The sequence below is a fragment of the Trichechus manatus genome, unplaced genomic scaffold (genome assembly GCF_000243295.1).
Source record: "Trichechus manatus latirostris isolate Lorelei unplaced genomic scaffold, TriManLat1.0 scaffold00226, whole genome shotgun sequence".
Lineage (NCBI taxonomy): Eukaryota > Metazoa > Chordata > Mammalia > Sirenia > Trichechidae > Trichechus > Trichechus manatus.
The window spans coordinates 1,810,752-1,830,232 of NW_004444162.1; the positions used below are offsets into that span (position 1 = coordinate 1,810,752).

General features: G+C 37.6%; 1 protein-coding gene and 1 long non-coding RNA gene across 3 annotated transcripts in view; both read left to right on the forward strand.

The window, feature by feature from the left end:
* The window catches only part of ZNF292 (zinc finger protein 292), a 112,705-nt gene that overhangs the window by 13,241 nt on the left and 79,983 nt on the right, over positions 1 to 19,481 (forward strand). The gene's annotated exons all lie outside the window — the stretch shown is intronic.
* LOC111822890 (uncharacterized) overlaps positions 2,202 to 19,481 on the forward strand; it is a 28,321-nt gene continuing 11,041 nt past the window's right edge. The window contains exons 1-2 of one of the 2 annotated variants that reach the window (XR_002825979.1): positions 2,202 to 3,464; positions 4,160 to 4,239. This is a non-coding gene — a long non-coding RNA (uncharacterized LOC111822890). Of the gene's footprint in view, positions 4,240 to 19,481 lie in introns of both variants that reach the window. The other variant, XR_002825978.1, reaches the window with a different exon arrangement.

Consider the following 19,481-nt stretch of genomic DNA (forward strand, 5'->3'; position numbering starts at 1 on the left):
AGTTTTTGGTTAGGAAAATATGTATATATGGGTTACCATCTGCATGTGTTGCTTTATTTCTGATACTCATATAGCTTAACTTGACATCTTTTTATGCTGTATACCCAAGTAGTTTGGGTTCTCTCATTGCACCTATAGTGCCTTGAATGTAGTACATTCTCAGTATCTGAGTTTTCCCCTCAGAGCTTTATTTATTAGCCCTAAACTAGTATGAACACTGTGAATTTTGATTTGCCCAAGGTCTCAGTATATGGTCTGAGTCCAGATCCAATTCAGTATACTTTGCTGCCTGCTCTCCAGTGTTCTATCGTTGTTAAAGAGTCACTTGACTCTTTTCTTGAAATATAGATTACGCTACTCCGTATTTGTTTTTTTAAACTAGAAAATGAATTAAGGAGGCAGGAAAAATCAACATTTGTTATTTATTCCATTAACATTGTATGCTTAATTTGTGTCAGACACTATACTGTTTACATAGGAAAAATAGTTGGTAATTCAGTGAAGGATTTGCAAAACTTAAATTTCTGAAGGCAATCCTGAATCTTTACTTTTTCTTTTCTAAGTACAGGTTCTTCATTTAACGTAAAACTGACTCTTAAATCTTTGTTTTAATGATATCCTTGCTAGGAGGTTAGTACGTTTAGTTTTTCTGTAGCACTCATGAGATTGGGGAGAATCATGTTTGTCAAATATGTTTTGCTGCTCTTTATGCAGTTAAGGAAGTAATTTGAACTAAGATTGTGTCGGAATTTTTGGCTAATTCAGATAAAGTGTATTTGGTTAGTAAAATTAAAATCACTAAGTAGACTTTTATTTCATATAGACAAAAAACTAACATTTGGTTAAAATCTTCTGTATAGAAATACTCCACCAAATGGCGTTTGGAATTAAAGTAGATATGAATGTTCAGAGTGCAAACCCTTTCTTTACCCATAAAAGCAGAACAAAAATAGCACTTCTTAAAGCTGTTCTACATTATCTCTGGCTGAAGGCTCTCTTGCCCTTACTCAGACTATTGTCTAAAATCAGTAATGTTATTTTGCATACAATTATAAGAAATTTAGCTAATTTCCACAGTCTGCAAAAAGGGTAAAGCGTGTAGTTAGAGGCAAGGCCTAGCAGATCAAAGAAGAGAATTAATGTTCAAAACAGGCACTGTTAGATGCTTTACAAAAAATAAATAGTTTAATTTGAAGAGCTGTGAGATCATAGAATTGAAGAGCCATTTAGTCTTGTTAAACATCTCATTTTACCCAAATTGTCTTCTGGGATCTCATCATTACTATATAATACTTATATAATATGATCTTGAATCATTATAAAATGTTAAAATTTTATTAGCCGTTGTTTAAAGAAGGCTGAGGTATATGGTTAAATGGCTAAAACTAACCATCGCTTTAAAAAGTGGTTCTCAGATTATTTGGAAAATTTATTCATGTGGAACATCTGGCATCCTTATTGATGCCTAAGATAGTACGTGAATGTTACATATTAGCTTCATAGCTCCTAGATATGGGTTTTATATTTAAAATAAATAATGTAAATTTAGAAGCAGTGTTGATAATTGGTTTCATCCCCATCCCAATCAGTTTTATAGGGATATCAGAAAGCTGTCTTATATAAAGCATTTAAATTAAGTCTTGAAGTAATTTTGAATTACCAAAGTTAATTGAAGCATATTTTTTTTTTGTTTATTGTAGTTTAAGTGAAAGATTACATTTCAAGTTAGTCTCTTATACAAAAATTTATACAAACATTGTTATGTGACCCTAATTGGCCTCCCTGTACTGTGACAGCACGTTCCTCCTTTCCGCCCCTGATTTCCCATGTCCATTCAACCAGCTCCTAACTCTCTCTGCCTTCTCATCTCACCTCTGGACAGAAGCTGCATTTAGTCTTCTTGAGCTAAGAAGTACATTCTTTGCAAGTATCATTTTATGTCCACAGTCCCGTCCAATCTTTGTCTAAGAGTTGGCCTCAGGAATTGTTTTAGTTCTGGGTTGACAGAGTCAGGGGGCCGTGCTTTCTGGGGTTCCTCCAGTCTCAGTCAGACCATTAAGTCTGATCTTTTTACTAGAATTTGAGTTCTGCACCCCACCTTTCTCCTGCTCCATCAGAGACTCTGTTGTGTTCCCTGTCAGGGCGGTCATTGGTGGTAGCCGGGCACCATCTAGTTCTTCTGGTCTCAGGCTGATGAAGTGTCTGGTTTATGTGTCACTTTCTGTCTCTTAGGGGCTAATACTTTCCTGGTGTCTTTGGTGTTCTTCATTCTCCTTTAGTCCAGGTGGTTGGGACCAATTAATGCATCTTAGATGGCCGCTTGCAAGTGAAGCAGATATTTTTGTGAGATTGAGAGCAAATTATTTCCAGTAAATAGAGATGATTTTGCTACTTCTTTTAGTTAAGCCATTATCATCAAAACGAGGTATTTAGAATTTTTACTTAAGATAAATAGTTTACCTTCTGTATTTTTCTGTATAAATGTGCAGTCATTTTTAGAAAAACAAGCACATGTTCTTGAAGTTTTCCTAATTTTTGCAACTATGGTAGGTCTCAGTCAACATGAAAAACTTCATTATATGTTTAACTCAGAAGCATTAACATCTTACCAATTTATATCGTAAAATATTCAAATTACGATTTTCGATTTCCTAAACAAAACTTTCGAAAGATTTTATCATTTCAAAAGAATGAAACAAAGTTTAATAAAATACTTACTAAAAGATTGATACTTCAGTAATTTGAATCTAGTAACTTACCTTTGCATAATGAATCCATAATTGAATATTTTAAACCTCTGTTGTGGGGGAGAAAAATTAAGCATTTTACCTATCTAAAATAGGATATTGCATATCATATAGCATAACATTGTGCATAAAATTGATATTCTCAAACAAATTGACCATGAAGTTCATCATCAGTGTGAAGGTATTTTACAGTAAACATAACTGAGTGCTTGTGTCATAATTACTGCTTTTTCAGTAATTAAGGATTAAGCCTAGTAGGTAATATTGAATATGTTGGCAAGAAGTGAGTCAGACTTAGTATATTCAGTAATGTGACTTACTTATAAAATATTTCTGAAAAGGCAACCTGATGTTGCAGATGCTGCCTAAATAAATTATTTCTAACACCAAAAGACCTTTGGGCGTTTATCTATCTTGAATGAATAGATTCATCATATATAGGTCTTACTTTACTTGAGAAAAAAATTATGTTATCATCCTAGATTCTGCCTTTCATATATACTTTGCTTGACAACACATTAGATATTATGAGTTAACGTCTTGGAATTCTGCGTATGCTGGTTCTGATTTTCACATTATTGTTCATTCTGACCCTCGGCATGCTACTTATAATTCTCTCTTGTTTCTTTATTTTTAAAATAGACAAAATAAAGACCTGTTTTTTTGTTAAGAGGAGAATTCAACAAAGACATTTATTTAAAATGATTGTAATATAAGGTAATATTTTCATTTACACTTATACTGTTTTGGAAACACCTTTGATGTTTTATGTATGATGCTAACCTAGCATAGTTTTAAAACATTAATAATTGCATTATTTTCAAGTCACTTATTATCACTTTGAAAAATAACATTAAATTACTGATTTATCTACTTGTTTGAAGCCTACATTTAGAGGAGGCAGAGTTAGATTTCATAATAATTTATGAAAGATGCTTTTTTCTTTGAAAAGGGGGGAGATGAGTTGATGTGTATGCCTGTGTGCCAGGAGATTATTGACTTTACAGTTGAAACCTCTTCTTTGTCCAAAATTTTAAATTGAGGATTTCAAAGGCTCGAGATGAAAGAGAAGCTACAGTTACATAGTAGCTTGAAGTACAGATTTTGGACCATGATTTGAATTCCAACTTTGTCACTTCCTGTGGGACTTAAGGATTGTTTTTTTGTGTCTCTGTATATGGACTGTATATACATAGTTTGTAATAATATCTGCCTTAAAGTTATGTGATTGTTAAGATGTTGGAAATGCACAGTAAATGTTAGCTCTTATTGATTTAAGAGGACTAGATTAGAAACTTTACTTCATAAAAGTACATTAGTCTTAGTGTTAATAAAATATTGTTTAGTTTATCATCTGTGTAGGGGTTTTAATTTTTTTTAAAATAAATAGTGGAAATCACATTTTCCTCCAGAGTCTTACCTGATGCCTTGATGTATAAAACAGAAAAATAGAGCTGCTGTAATTGAAGTGGTACCTCTGCAGAACAGTTAGGTAAGTAATAGTCTACAATGTAGCACCATTGCCAGAAGTTGTTAAGGGAGTTCAGGTATAATTCTCTTTTGACGTTATTTTCTTCCAAAACAAGTGTTTTTTCTAATTTTTCATCCCTCCATTGCTTTCTTTTCTTTACTCTCCCAAAGACAGTATTTTTGTCTTGTTGTAGTTGTTAAATGCCAATGAGTTGGTTCCAACTCATGGTGACCCTATATACAACAGAAGAAATACTGCCTGGTCCTCTGCCACCGCCACAGTTGTTGCTGTGTTTGAGCCTGTTGTTGCAGCCAGTGTGTCAGTCTGTATCATCAAGGGTCTTCCTCTTTATTGCTGACCATCTACCCTTACCAAGCATGATGTCCTTCTTCAGGAACTGGTCCCTCCTGTTAACATGTCCAAAGTACATGAGACGAAGTCTTGCTATCCTTCCTTCCAGGGAGCAGTCTGGCTGTACTTCTTCCAAGACAGACTTGTTCATTTTTCTGGCACTCCATGATATATTCGCTATTCTTCACCAACACCATAATTCAAAGGCATCAGTTCTTCTTTGGTCTTCCTTATTCATTGTCCAGCTTTCACATGCATATGAGGCGATTGAAAATACCATGGCTTGAGTCAGATGCACTTTCGTCTTTAAAGTGACATCTTTTGCTTTTGAACACTTTACAGAGGTCTTTTGCAGCAGATTTGCCCAGTGCAACATGTCGTTTGATTTCTTGACTGAGGCCTCCATGGGCATTGATTGTGGATCCAAGTAAAAAGAAATCCTTGACAATTTCACTCTTTTCTCCATTTATCATGATGTTGCTTATTGGTCCAGTTGTGAGGAGTTTTTTCATTTTTATGGTGAAGTGTAATCATACTGAAGGCTGTAGCCTTTAATCTTCATCAGTAAGTGCTTCAAGTCCTCTTCCCTTTCAGCAAGCAAGGTTGTGCCATGTGCAAATCATAGGTTGTTAACGAATCGTCTGCCAATCCTCATGCCCCATTCTTTATATGGTCCAGCTTCTGGGATTAGTTGCTTAACATGCAGATTGAATAAATCTGGTGAAAGGATACAAGCCTGATGCACACCTCTCCTGATTTTAAACCACACAATATCCCCTTGTTCTGTTCAAATGACTGCCTCTTGGTCTATTTACAGGTTCCTCATGAGCACAATTAAATGTCCCAGAATTCCCATTCTTTGCAGTGTTATCCATAATTTGTTACGATCCACAGAGTCGAATGCCTTTGCATAGTCAGTAAGACACAGATAAACGTCTTTCTGGTGTTCTTTGCTTTAAGCCAGGATCTATCTGACATCAGCAATGATGTCCTTGGTTCCATGTCCTCTTCTGAATCCTGCTTGAATTTCTGGCAGTTCCCTGTCAGCGTAGTGCTACAACTGTTTTTTAATGATCTTCAGCAAAATTTTACTTGAGTGTGATATTAATGATATTGTTTGATAATTTCTGCATTCTGTTGGATCGCCTTTCTTTGGAATGGGTATAAATATGGATCTCTTCCAGTTGATTGGCCAGGTAGCTGTCTTCTGAATTTCTTGGCATAGACAAGTAAACACCTTCAGTGCTGTGTCTGTTTAACATTTCAGTTGATATTCCGTCAGTTCCCGGAGCCTTGTTTTTTTGATGGTTCCTTCAGTGCAGCTGGAACTTGTTCCTTCAGTACCCATCAGTTCTTGATCATATGCTACCTCCTGAAATGGTTGAACATCGATCAGTTCTTTTTGGAACAGTGACTGTGTATTCCTTCCATCTTCTTTTGATGCTTCCTTCATCATTCAATGTTCTGCCCATAAGTCTTTCAGAATTGCAGCTCAAGGCTTCAATTTTTTCTTCAGTTCTTTCAGCTTAAGAAATGCTGAGTGTCTCTTCTCTTTTGATTTTCTATCTCCTGGTCTTTGCACACTTCCTTATAATGCTTTGCTTTATCTTCTCAAGCCGCCCTTTGAAATCTTCTGTTTAGCTCTTTTACTTCATGGTTTCTTCCATTCATTTTAGCTACTCTGCGTTCAAGAGCAAATTTCAGAGTCTCTTCTGAAATCCATTTTGGTCTTTTCTTTCTTCCCCATCTTTTTAACGACCTTTTGCTTTTTTCATGTATGATGTCCTTGATGTCATTCCACAACTCGTCTGATCTTTGGTCATTAGTGTTCAATGTGTCAAATCTATTCTTGAGATGGTCTCCTGATTCAGATGGAATATAATCAAGGTTATATTTTGGTTCTCGTGAACTTGTTTTAATTTTCTTTAGCTTCAACTTCAACTTTCATAGGAGCAGTTGACAGTCTGTTCCGCAGTTGGCCCCTTGTCTTGTTCTGACTGATGATACTGAGCTTTTCTCGCATCTTTTTCCACAGATTTGATTCCTGTGTTTTCCATCTGGTGAGGCTGTATAGTCACCGTTTATAGTGTTGAAAAAAGGTATTTGCAATGAGTAGGTTGTTGGTCTTGCAAAATTCTGTCGTGAGATCTCCAGCATCATTTCTTTCACCAAAGCTATATTTTCCAACTCTGCTTTGTTTCCAGCTTTTGCATTCCAATCACCAGTAATTATTAGTGCATCTTGATTGCATGTTTGATCAATGTCATACTGCAGAAGTTGATAAAAATCTTCCATTTCCTAATCTTTGGCCTTAGTGGTTGGTGTGTCAGTTTGAATAATAGTTGTATTAACTGGTCATCCTTGTAGGCATATGGGTATTATCCTGTCATGACAGCATTGTACTTCAGGGTAGATCTTGAAATGTACTTTTTGATGATGAATGCGATGCCATTGCTCTTCAGTTTGTCGTTCCTGGCATAGTAGACCATGTGATTGTCAGATTCAAAATGGCCAATACCATTTCAGCTCAGTAATGCCTACGATATTGATGTTTATGTGTTCCATTTCATTTTTGACAACTTCCAGTTTTCCTAGATTCATACTTTGTACATTCCACATTCCAGTCATTAATGGATGTTTGCAGCTGTTTCTTCTCATTTTGAGTCGTGCCACATCAGCAAATGATGGTCCTGAAAGCTGTACTCCATCCATGTCATTAAGATCAATTCTACTTTGAGGAGGCAGATCTTCCCCAGTCATATTTTGAATGGCTTCCAACCCGAGGAGCTCATCTTCTGGCACTATATCAGACAATGTTCCACTGCTATTCATAAGGTTTTCACTGGCTAATTTTTTTCAGTAGTAGACAGCCACTTTCTTCTTCCTAGTCTGTCTTAGTCTGGAAGCTCAGCTGAAACCTGTCCACCCTGGGTGACCGTGACCCTGCTGGTATTTGAAATACCATTGGCATAGCTTCCAGCATCACAGTAACACAAGTCACAACAGTACAACAAACTGACAGACATGCCAGTAGGACTTTGTCTTAGAAACATAATAAAGCTAAAAGTCTTTTTTAAAAAAGTGAAATAAAAAATATGGACTTTTCAGTGATGGCTTTATGATGTTTTTGTCTTAGAGACATAGTAAAGCCATCACTGATAACGTCCATGTTTTTTATTTATTTTTTAAAGACTTTAAGTTGTTTGCTTTTGTCTTACGTACTAAGGCACATTAAATAAAATCTTTTTTTTTTTTTTTTTTTGTGCCTAAGGTTTTAAATAACTTATATTTCTCTGGAAATATGATACTGATGTGTACATAGGATGAATAGGGATATTGTACTTTTTTCTCCCTTTGTTTTAGGATCCTGATCAGAACTTTTGGTAGTGGTAGTCAGTCACCATCTAGTTCTTCTGGTCTCAAAGTAGAGGAGGCAGTAGTTTGTGGAGACAGCCCTGTAATCCGGTTTTCTATGATTCTTGGGTTTCTTTCTTTTTCTTTTGTTCCAGATGAATAGAGACCGGTAGTTGTGTCTTAGACATTCACTCATAAGCTTTTAGGATCCCAGACACTACTCACTACACTGGGAGGTAGAACGTAAACTTTAAGAATATAATTTGTTCTTATACTGTGGCTTGCATGTCCTCCTTCACCGCTTTCTTGTTTAAACTTTCTTCCTTAGTATTTCTTGTATCAACCCGATTTCTCTATATCTCCTTCCCACAATCTGTGATAAAATTGTTGTTAGCTGCCTTCCAGTCAGTGCCCACTTATAGCAACCCTGTGTACAATGGGAACAGACCTTTGTGATCCATAGAGATTTCATTGGCTGTTTTTTTTTTTTTTTTTGGCAGTAGATCACCAGACCATTATTCCTGGTCTGTCTTAGTCTGGAACTTCTACTGAACCTGTTCAGCGTCACACAAGCCTTCACTGACATGGGTGGTGGCTGTGCTTGAGGTGCATTGGCCAGGAGTCAAACCTGGGTCTCCCACATAGAAGGTGAAAATTCTACTACTTAACCAGTGATAAAAGTAAGCATTTCAAATCCTGTGTTATGATTTCATGAGACTTTCCTATACTTTTAAATTGATTCTATAACTTACTCTTTTCATTGAACTATGTATGTTTTTCTGATTTTTATCACAGTTTCTCTGTACTAAGATTGTGTTCGTCTCCCCCCACCCCCTTATTGAATCTCTTTAAAAGCAGGGACCGTGCCCTTATTTTGCTCTGTGGTCGGTAATTAAATCTTGTTGAATGATTATCTTCTCTGTACTCCTTGAAAAAGTGGTCTTAATCTGGGGGAAGGGAATGAATTTTGTGCATTTGAGAAACCATTCCTTACTGAAATTAAATTTCTCTGACCGTTCTTATTTCATCTCAGTTCTGACATTGGATATCTGTGTTCAGGACAAGGATTGACTTTGATCAAGGACTTACAGCTTTTATAAAGCAAACTTGAGTGTATATTGTTGTTAGTTGCCCTCGAATCTGGCTCATGGCAACTGTATGATTAATAGTCCTCTGAATAGCTTACATTTACTAAATGCTTACTGTGTGCCAGGAAATATTTAAGTTTGTGTGTGTGTATGTGTGTGTGTGAGAAAGAGAGAAATTAACTCATGTAATCCTCATCAGCCCTGTAAAATAGGTAGTCACTATCTTTCTTCATGTTTCTTAACCTCTCTTAGATTTTCCATCTCTTGGGGCAGCATTCTAGGTAATTTCCTTGTATCTATGGAGCTCTGGTGGCGTAGTGGTTAAAGAGCTCAGCTGCTAACAAAAGGTTGGCAGTTCACATCTACCATTCTCTCCTTGGAAACCCTATGGAGCAGTTCTGCTCTGTTTTGTAGGGTCACTATGAGTTGGAATCAACTCGACAGCAGTAGGTTTTTTTTTTGTTATATATATTTTTATATATATACCCTTCACTAGTTTTGTTCCTCTAGAGACCCCAGGCTAAAAGAAGTCCCTTTATTAAATAATAGTTTTTTTTTTAAAACATAAATTTAATAGAAGTTTTATTTAGTTACTTATTTTTTCCTGTACTTCAGTTTTATACTCTTGTTTGAAGACCACTGGTTTATAGTGCTACAAGTAGCTGAAGTTTCTGAAATATATTATCAAATACTATCCTTATTTATCTACCCCGTTCCCAGAGTGTATTAGAGAAGTGACAGCAACAGCACTCAGTCAAATTTTTTTTTTCATACTTTTAGTGAAATTTAATGTGTATTTGCAGTTCATTTGTTGCATCATGCTTTATTCTTTATGAGACCCTTGAGTATTGTGTGTGCCAGTTATCAGATACTTACCCCTCTCAGCTATAAATCAACCCTTCATATTTGTTCTTCAGTATTGGAGAAACCTTTAAGTATTTCTCCTTTGCAGTAAACACAATGTTAAGCTTTTAAGTAGAGGATGTTGGAGGGACTTTGCACAAGGAACCAAACCCATTGCCGGCGAATCGATTGCAATTCATAGTGACCCTACAGGACAGAGTAGAACTGTCCCATAGTTTTTCCTAGGCTGTAGCGGAAGCAAACTGCCACATCTTTCTTCCGTGGAGCAGCTGGTACATTCCAACCACCAGCTTTCACTTGGCAGCCGAGTGCTTAACCACTGCTCTACCAGTGCTCCTTTGCACAAGGAAGTGGCTTCTGTTTTTCTTTCTTTTTGCTCCTAGCAGCACAGGTATGGGGATAGATCCCAGAGTGCAAAGACTGTTGATGAGCTCACAGCCCCAGCCTTGACCCAGTAACCACCTCACTGTAGTTCTTCCGATATGGACACGGCACACCCCCAGACCTCTTGCCTCCCTGCTGGAGAAGTCCCAACACCCTGACTTCCCCTCCATTCCTCCTTACACTGCAGGGGTTTGTTTCCCATGGCCCTCCTGATACAGGCAGTGTAGGCAGTCAGGCTCACCATTCCTCAGTTCCCTTTGCTGCTCACCTGTCAGCCAGTTAGATCTTGAAATCTAGCAGACTTCTTTGCCATCTAATGGGCCACAACCAGGAATGGATTACTCAGTAAGCCAGGTAAGCTCATGCTTAGGGCTTCAATAAAACCAGGTCACCAGTTGTCCAAAGCAAAGACCTATAGATGCCAAGCAGACAGGACACAAGGAAAAGCGAGCGTGGTAGTGGAAGGGAACTGGCAGGCTACTAAATGAAATTGATACCAGCTCCAGTGCGTGAGAATATGCAGGCCATAAATAAGTTTATACAGGGTTGTGAGGGCGCCCACGTGCAAGGTTGTTTAAGCTTTGAGGCCGCTACCACTTCAGCACCTGCATTGACATCTGTCTCCTACGGTCCCCTCCTGTGTAATTGAAACTCTCTATCTTGGCAAGCCTCTTGGGAATATACTATTTCTTTCGAATAAATAAGAGGTGGGGGTGAGCTGTTGTGTCTAACTCTTGCTATATTCACCCACTAAAAATTTTATAATCCAATTAATCTCATTCTGCTAAAATGGCATATGCCACTTTTGCGTTCAATCACTAATATTATAGTCACATCTAAAAAGAAGTTACGTCATGGATAGCTAAGACATGCACACACAAATAAATATAAAACTCATATATCCTGAATGTGTGAGTAAGCAGAGGAGGGGACACTATAGATTATCACAGTGTTTAGGGCCCTCATATGCCTTAATCCGGCCCTGGCTGCAACCAACCTTCTCCAACAAGATCTGAATCTTAGCCTTGAGGAAGGCCGCCTCTTCCAAGTTTATTCCTTCCTTGGGTATTCTCACTAAGCCGTAGGGTATTCTTTAAAGTTCACCTTACACATGTATAGTTACTTTCCTGTTATGGTTAATAATTCTTTATATGAAACACTCCCTGTTCCAGTTACTTCGTGGTATCTGTTTCTTAATTGGACCCTGTATTAGTCAGGGTTCTCCAGAGAAACAGAACCAGTAGGATTGTGTGTGTGTGCGCGCGCGCACACACACACACAAATCGATCTATCAGTTGGCTTTAAGGAATTGGCTTATATGATTGTGGGGGCTCGCAAGTCCAAAATCTATACATTTGGTGATAGGCTGGACACTCTGGCAGTTTTGTATCTGAAATTGGTAGACCAGGCAGTGGGCTAGAAACTCTGGAAGAATATTTGTGTTACAGTTTTGTGCATAACTCCTTCTCCCTTGGGAAACCTTAGTTTTTGCTCTTCAGGCCTTTAACTGATTGGATTAGGCCTACCCATATTATGGAGGATAAGCTGCTTTATTTAGAGTCAACTGATTGTAAATGTTCAGTAAATGTAAATACCTTCATAACAGCATCTAGACTAGTGTTTGACTACCTAATTGGGCACCATAGCCTACCCAGGTTGACACAAAATGAACCATCACAGACCCTGTCTGGTACACTGGGTTAAAATGAGTTAAATTATATAATATCTTCTTGTATGAAAACTGTAGATTAGTACCAGTGCATCCTCCCCCACTCCATGGCATGTTTCTTTTATTTGCTACCATGGAAACTAGTTTTGGTATTAAAAAATTAAAATACCGTAGTTGCAAATGCAGTTATACACTCTAGTGGGATAACTGTGCAGGAGTAGTCCTTAGAAGTCATTGGTCCCTCTTACTGTATGGCGTAGAAGAGAATGAAGGAAACCAACAACTCAAAGAGGAAACTAGTCCACAGGACTAATAGTTCACGTGAACCACAGCCTCTTCTAGCCTGAGGCCAGAAGAACTAGCTGGTGCCTGGCTATCACTACCGAACATTCTGACCAGGGACACAATAGAAGGTCCTGGATAGAATGGGAGAAGAATGTAGAACAAAAGTCAGGTTCCTAAAAAAGACTGGACTGATAGAGACTAAAGGAAGCCCCAAGACTGTTGCCCTAAGGTACTGTATTTGACTTGGAACTGAAGCCATTCTTAGAGGTTTCCTTTCAGCCAAATAATAGATTGGCTTATAAAATAAACAGTATCACCTGTGAGAATATGCTCCTTTAAACAAACAACTATACAAGACCAAATGGTCAACATTTACCCAGAAGCAAAGGTGAGAAAGCAAGGAGGGGCAGGGAAGCTAGATAAATGGAAACAGAAGAAACAGAATGGAAATAATGAGAATGCTGATACATTGTGAAAATTGTAAACAATGTCACGGAACAATTTATGCAAAAATTGTTAAATGAGAACCTAATTTGCTGCATAAACTTTTACCTAAAACCATAAAATATTGAAAAAACTTAAAATAGTGCCGCTTTTATTGGCAGGGAGTGGGGGAGGAGTCATCCTTGGTCCCCAAAATGGTTGAGATGAGGGAATGGAAGAGTTGTACTTTTACAGTTAAATATCTGTTATGCTTTAATATAGACAAACAGGAAACATGAAATGAGAACTTTTCAATACCATTATTAGTATATTTGGTAGCTCAAAAAATTTCCATTTGGTCATTTCTTTTTTAATAAATTGGAAAATGACAGTTATGTGAATTATCTTTTTAAAATTTCCTCAAGTAGGAGGTTGGGTTAAAAGAAAAGAACACCCACACTCCCAGGGGATGTGGGGTTGGTGAAGAAGGAAGACACAAAAGAAATGTTGAAAAATTTAAATATTACTTAAATTTTGTTGTTGTTAGGTGGTTCCAACTCATAGCAACCCTATGTATAACAGAATTAAACACTTCCCAGTCGTGTGCCACCCTCACAGTTGTTTCTGTGTTTCAGCTCAGTGTTGCAGCCACTGTGTCAGTCCTTCTCATTGAGGGTCCTCCTCTTTTTCAGTGACCTTCTGCTTTACCAAGCATGATGTCCTTATCCAGGGACTGATCCCTCCTGATGACATGCCCAAAGTACGTGAGACGAGATCTCACCATCCTTGCTTCTAATGAGCATTCTGGCTATACTTCTTCCAAGACAGATTTGTTTGTTCTTCTGACAGTCCGTGGAATGTTCGGTATTCTTCACCAGCACCATAATTCAAAGGCATCAATTCTTCTTTGTTCTTCATTATTCATTGTCCAACTTTTGCATGCATATGAGGCGAATGAAAATATCATGGCTTGGGTCAGGTACACCGTAGTCCTCAAAGTGACATCTTTGCATTTTAACACTTTAAAAAGTACTTTTGCAGCAGATTTGCCCAGTGCAATATGTTGTTTGATTTCTTGACTGCTGCTTCCATGGGCGTTGATTGTGAATCCTTGTAAGATGAAATCCTTGACATCTTCAGTCTTTTTTCTGTTTATCATGATGTTGCTTTTAGATCCAGTTGTGAGGATTCTTGTTTTCTTTATGTTGAGGTGTAGTCCCTACTGAAGGCTATAGTCTTTGATCTTCATCAGTAAGTGCTTCAAGTCCTCTTTCACTTTCAGCAAGCAAGCTTGTGTCATCTGCACATCACAAGTAGTTAGTGAGTCTTCCTCAAATTCTGAAGCCATGTTCTTCGTATAATCAGTCCACCTTCTTGGATTATTTGCTCAACATACAGATTGCATAAGTATGGTGAAAGGATACAACCCAAATGCACTCCTTTCCTGATTTTAAACCACACAGTGTCCCCTCGTTCTGTTTGAAAAACTGCTTCTTGGTCAGTGTACAGGTTCCACATGAGCACAATTAAATTCTGGAATTTCTATTCTTTGTAGTGTTAGCCATAATTTGTTATGATCCACACAGTTGAATGCCTTTGCATAGTCAATAAAACATTCAAATTTATTTAAATTAAAAATATTATTAAATGTCAGAAATGTTTCCAGAAGTAGAAGGAAGAGAAAGAATAAGTAACCAACAGGTTATTGATTCTGTAACAAAATTTGTTAAATTTGCTGTATCTAATAGCCAGAATGCTCCTTAGAAGCAAGGATGGCGAGACTTTGTCTCATGTAGTTTGGACTTGTTATCAAGAGGGACTAGTCCCTGGAGAAGGACATCATGCTTGGCAAAGTAGAGGGTCAGCGAAAAAGAGGAAGATCCTCAACAAGATGAATTGATACAGTGGCTGCAACAATGGGCTTAAGCATAACGATGATCATGAGGATGGCAGAGGACTGGGCTGTGTTTCGTTCCGTTGTACATAGGTCACATTGAGTCAGAAGCGACTCAGCAGCAGCTAACAACAACGATAGCTTTTACATTAGTACGGAAGTAATGAATCTGCATATTGTAGTGAATAAATGATAATTATTTTTAAACAATCAGTAAAACAACAAGACACCAGAGTCTTGTTTGATGTGTTTCCTACCTCCTGCTCCTACTGCTTTAACTTTCCTATTTGTGACAATTTTGGGTAAATATATTATTGAAGATAATACTTATGGCTCTGGCTCTGTAGGTGATGATCTTCCCAATGGAACATTCATCCATTTAGTATTTTAAGTAAACTTACAAATGCAAATGCTGTTTTCTGTGGAGGAGCCAATGGTTTTTTAAGTTTAGGTTATAGTCACTATGCGTGCAGTGAACATTTTTGAGAAGAAGGAAAGTTCTTTTCAGTAAAGTTACAAATAGGGATTTTTTCCCCCTGCGATTGAAAGAATGGTGCTTTATTCAAGTCTTTAATTGACATGTGAGATTCACTAAGGTTTGAAATACTAGAGAAAGTGTATAATTACATAGAAATGAATCTAATCATCTTAAGCTAAAGTAAAATAGAGTTTGCAAAAGTAAAGTAATAGAGGAAAATATTTTATGATATATATTACTATGAAATACATTTTTTTAAGTTTCATGAATTGACTAAGACTCCTCTGCAAGAAAGTATAACGTAATTCAAGTATATTGTATCTTATTAGGAAATTATTGGGGGTTTTTTGTTTTGTTTTTTAAACAAAGCCCCTTCATTTGACACAGTGCAGTGCTAATAATTTTATTTTTGTTGGTGTACTATTTGTATTCTTTTAGGACCTAAAGTATACTTAATGGAGATAAAATTCCCAGGCTATTTACCGAAGTTTAAAAAAAAAAAAAAGTAGTGTATTATACTTTAATATTACTTTGAATTCTGAGTACAGGACGCTATTCGAGACAGAAGTATTTCCTGCCATTTTTCTGAGTGTTAGGCCATCTCACTGTCCAATGTAGAAATAGTAGTTTTTGTTTTTATTGGTGGGAGGGGGGCATTTCTTAATCACAGGAGACCTCATGATGCAGTGATTAAGCACTTGGCTGGTAACCGAAATGTCAGTGATTTAAACCCACCAGTCGCTCCACAGGGGAAAGATACAACAGTCTGTTTCCATAAAAATTACTATATTTTTACACAAATAACGTGCGCACCTTCTGCGTTTGCCAGCCACACCCTCCCACCCCCTCGAGGCACCCTCACAAGGACTGCCACGCCAGTCCTCTTCCGCATGTTGCTGTAAAAAAAAAAATTAGTATAGCACGTTTATGAAATTCCTAACAAGGGGAGGACACGGCCAGCAAACACAGAAGATACGCGTTATTTGCTTAAAAATACAGTACAGCCTTGGAAACCCTGCGGGGCAGTTCTGCTCTGTTTTATACAGTTGCTATGAGTTGGAATTGACTCAGTGGCAATGGATTTTTTTTTTTCCTTAATCACTTTATTTTTCATTCCCTCTTCCTTTCCCTGCTGTCTTTCCCAAATACTCATACTTCCTTGTGACTCCTACTTTGCATCCTCATTCAAACCTTCTATTCCACTGGTATAGGGGAATTCAGCTAGATGTTTAAGGAAATAACTAAAGCAATGTATTAGGTAGATATGATTTCAAGCAGATAATAAAAGTGGGAAAATATGAGTAATTTGGGGAAAGATCATTTGGAATAGAAGGTTTTCCAAAGAGACAAGCCGCCCTGCTGCTGCTACGTCTAGTCTTTTGTTCATAGTTATTTCTTTACTTCTGAACTTAGTTTCTCTGAAAACTTGAACTCAAGTTTTTTTCTGACTACACCCATTGCATTGGGAGTAAGCATTTATGGGGTGAATGAATAGGCTAAGACTGGGGTCTTTGGTATGTATGGTTCTGTAAATTCAACATTCTGGGTATGCTATCATCACTTTAGTCTTTTCCAGTTATTCTGGGAAATAATAAATAAGTTTTTTTGCTTAAGCTAATTGTGTTGAATTTCTAATTATAATATTAGTAATAATACAAATTTTTAGGAAAAACATTTACTTCACTAAATATAGCAAGTTGTCAGTCCTCTCTGATTTACATATCTAAGAAGTACTGTTAATTATGTGCTCAGATCGATCATGTTAAATGTTAGAGAACATTTTTTTGTTTATATTTGTAGTTTAAATGAAGTTTACATTTCAGGTTAGTCTCCCATACAAAAATTTATACACACACTTGTTATGTAACCCTAATTTTTCTCCCCATACTGTGACAGCACACTCCTTTCCACCCAATTCTGCATGTCCATTCAACCACCTCCTAGCCCTCTCTGCCTTTCCATCTCACCTCCAGACAGAAGCTGCCCATTTAGTCCCTTATATCTACTTGAGTTAAGAGGCACACTCCTCACGAGTATCACTTTATGTCCCACAGTCCAGTCCAATCCCTGTCTGAAGAGTTGGACTCAGAAATTGTTTTAGTTCTGAGCTGATAGACAATTCGGGGGCCATGCTTTCTGTGAGTCCTCCAGTCTCATTCAGACCGTTAAGTCTGGTCTTCTTACTAGAATTTGAGTTCTGCACCCTACCTTTCTCCTGCTCCATCAGAGTATCTCTGCTGTATTTCCTGTCAGGGTGGTCATTGGTGGTAGCCGGGCACCATCTAGTTCTTCTGGTCTCAGGCTGATGAAGTCTGGTTTATGTGCCCCTTCTGTCTCTTGGGCCAATACTCTCCTTGTGTCTTTGGTGTTCTTCACTCTCCGTTACTCCAGGTGGCTGGGATCAATTGATGCATCGTAGATGGCCGCTTGCGAGCTTTCAAGACCCCAGACCCCACTCACCAAAGTACGATGCATAACATTTTCTTAATAAGCTTTGTTATGCCAGTTGACCTAGATGGACCCCTGAAAACATGGTCCTCAGACCGCTACTCCTGCTATTCTGTCCCTCAAAGTGTTTGATTATATTCAGGAAACTTCTTAGCTTTGGTTTAGTCCAGTTGTGCTGACTTCCCCTGTAGTGTGCACTGTCCTTCCCTTTGTCTAAGATCATTCTTATCTACTATCTAGTTAGTAAATAACCCGGACGCTCCCTCCCCACCCTCGTAACCATCAAAGAATGTTTTCTTCTGAGTTGAAACCTTTTCTTGAGTTCTTATAATAGTAGTCTTATACAATGTTTGTCCTTCTGTAACTGACTAAATTCACTCAGCATAATGCCCTCTAGATTCCTCCATATTATAAGACATTTCTTAGCTTCATTGTTGTTCTTTATTGTTGCGTAGCCTTCCATTGTGTGGATATACGATAATTTGTTTATCCATTCGTCTCTCAACGGGCACCTAGGTTGTTTCCGTCTTTATGCTATCGTCAGCAGTGCTGCAGTGAACATGGGTGTGCACATATCTATTCATGTGATGGCTCTTATTTCTCTAGGATATATTCCAAGGATCAAGATAGCAGGATCTATGGTACTTCTATTTCTAGCTTTTTAAGGAAGCGCCAAATCAATTTCCAAAATGGTTGTACCATTTTACATTCCCACCAACACTGTGTAAGTGTTCCAGTGTCTCCACAACCTCTCCAGCATTTATTATTTTGTATTGTTTGGATTAATGCTAGCCTTGTTGGGGTGAGATGGTATCTCACTGTAGTTTTGATTTGCATTTCTCTAATGGCTGATGATGGTGAGCATTTCTTCATGTGTCTGTTAGCTGCCTGAATATCTGCTGTGGTGAAGTGCTTGTTCATATCCTTTGCCCATTTTTTAGTTGGGTTATTTGTCTTTTTGTTGTTGAGGTTTTGCAATATCTTGTAGATTTTAGAGATTAGATGCTGATCGGATTCGTCGTAGCCAAAAATTTTTTCCCAGTCTGTAGATTGTCTTTTGACTCTTTTGGTGAAGTCGTTTGATGAGCATAAGTGTTTGATTTTTAAGGGCTCCCATTTATCTAGTCTCTCTTCTGGTGCTTGTGCATTGTTACTTATGGTTTGTATTGTGTTTATGCCATGTATTAGGGCGTGTAGCATTGTCCCGATTTTTTCTTCCGTGATACTTATTGTTTTCGATTTTATATTGTCTTTGATCCATTTTGAGTTAGTTTTTGTGCATGGTGTGAGGCATAGGTCTTGTTTCAGTTTTCTGCAGATGGGTATCCAGTTACACCAGCACCATTTGTTAAAGAGACTGTCTTTTCCCCAGTTAACACGCTTGGGGTCTTTGTAAAATATCAGCTGCTCATCGTTGGATGAACTTACGTCTGGATTCTCAGTTCTGTTCCATTGGTCTGTGTATCTGTTGTGCCAGTACCAGGCTGTTTTGACTACCGTGGTGGTATAACAGATTCTAAAATCAGGTAGTATGAGGACTCCCACTTTGTTCTTCTTCTTGAGTAATGCTTTACTTATCCGAGGCCTCTTCCCTTTCCATATGAAGTTGGTGATTTGTTTCTCCATCTCATTAAAAAATGCCCTTGGAATTTGGATCGGTATTGCATTGTATCTGTGATCGCTTTGGGTAGAATTGACGTTTTCATAATGTTGAGTCTTCCTATCCATGAGCAAGGTATATTCTTCTACTTATGCAGGTCTCTTTTGGTTTCTTGTAGTAGTGTCTTGTAGTTTTAATTGTATAGGTCTTTTACATCTCTGGTTAGATTTATTCATAAGTATTTTATCTTCTTGGAGGCTACTGTAAATGGTATTGATTTGGTGATTTCCTCTTAGAGGTTCTCTTTGTTGGTGTAAAGGAATCCAAGTGATTTTTGTATGTTTATCTTGTATCCTGAAACTTTGCTGAAATCTTCTATTAGTTCCAGTAGTTTTCTTGTGAATTTTTTGGGGTTTTCTGTGTAT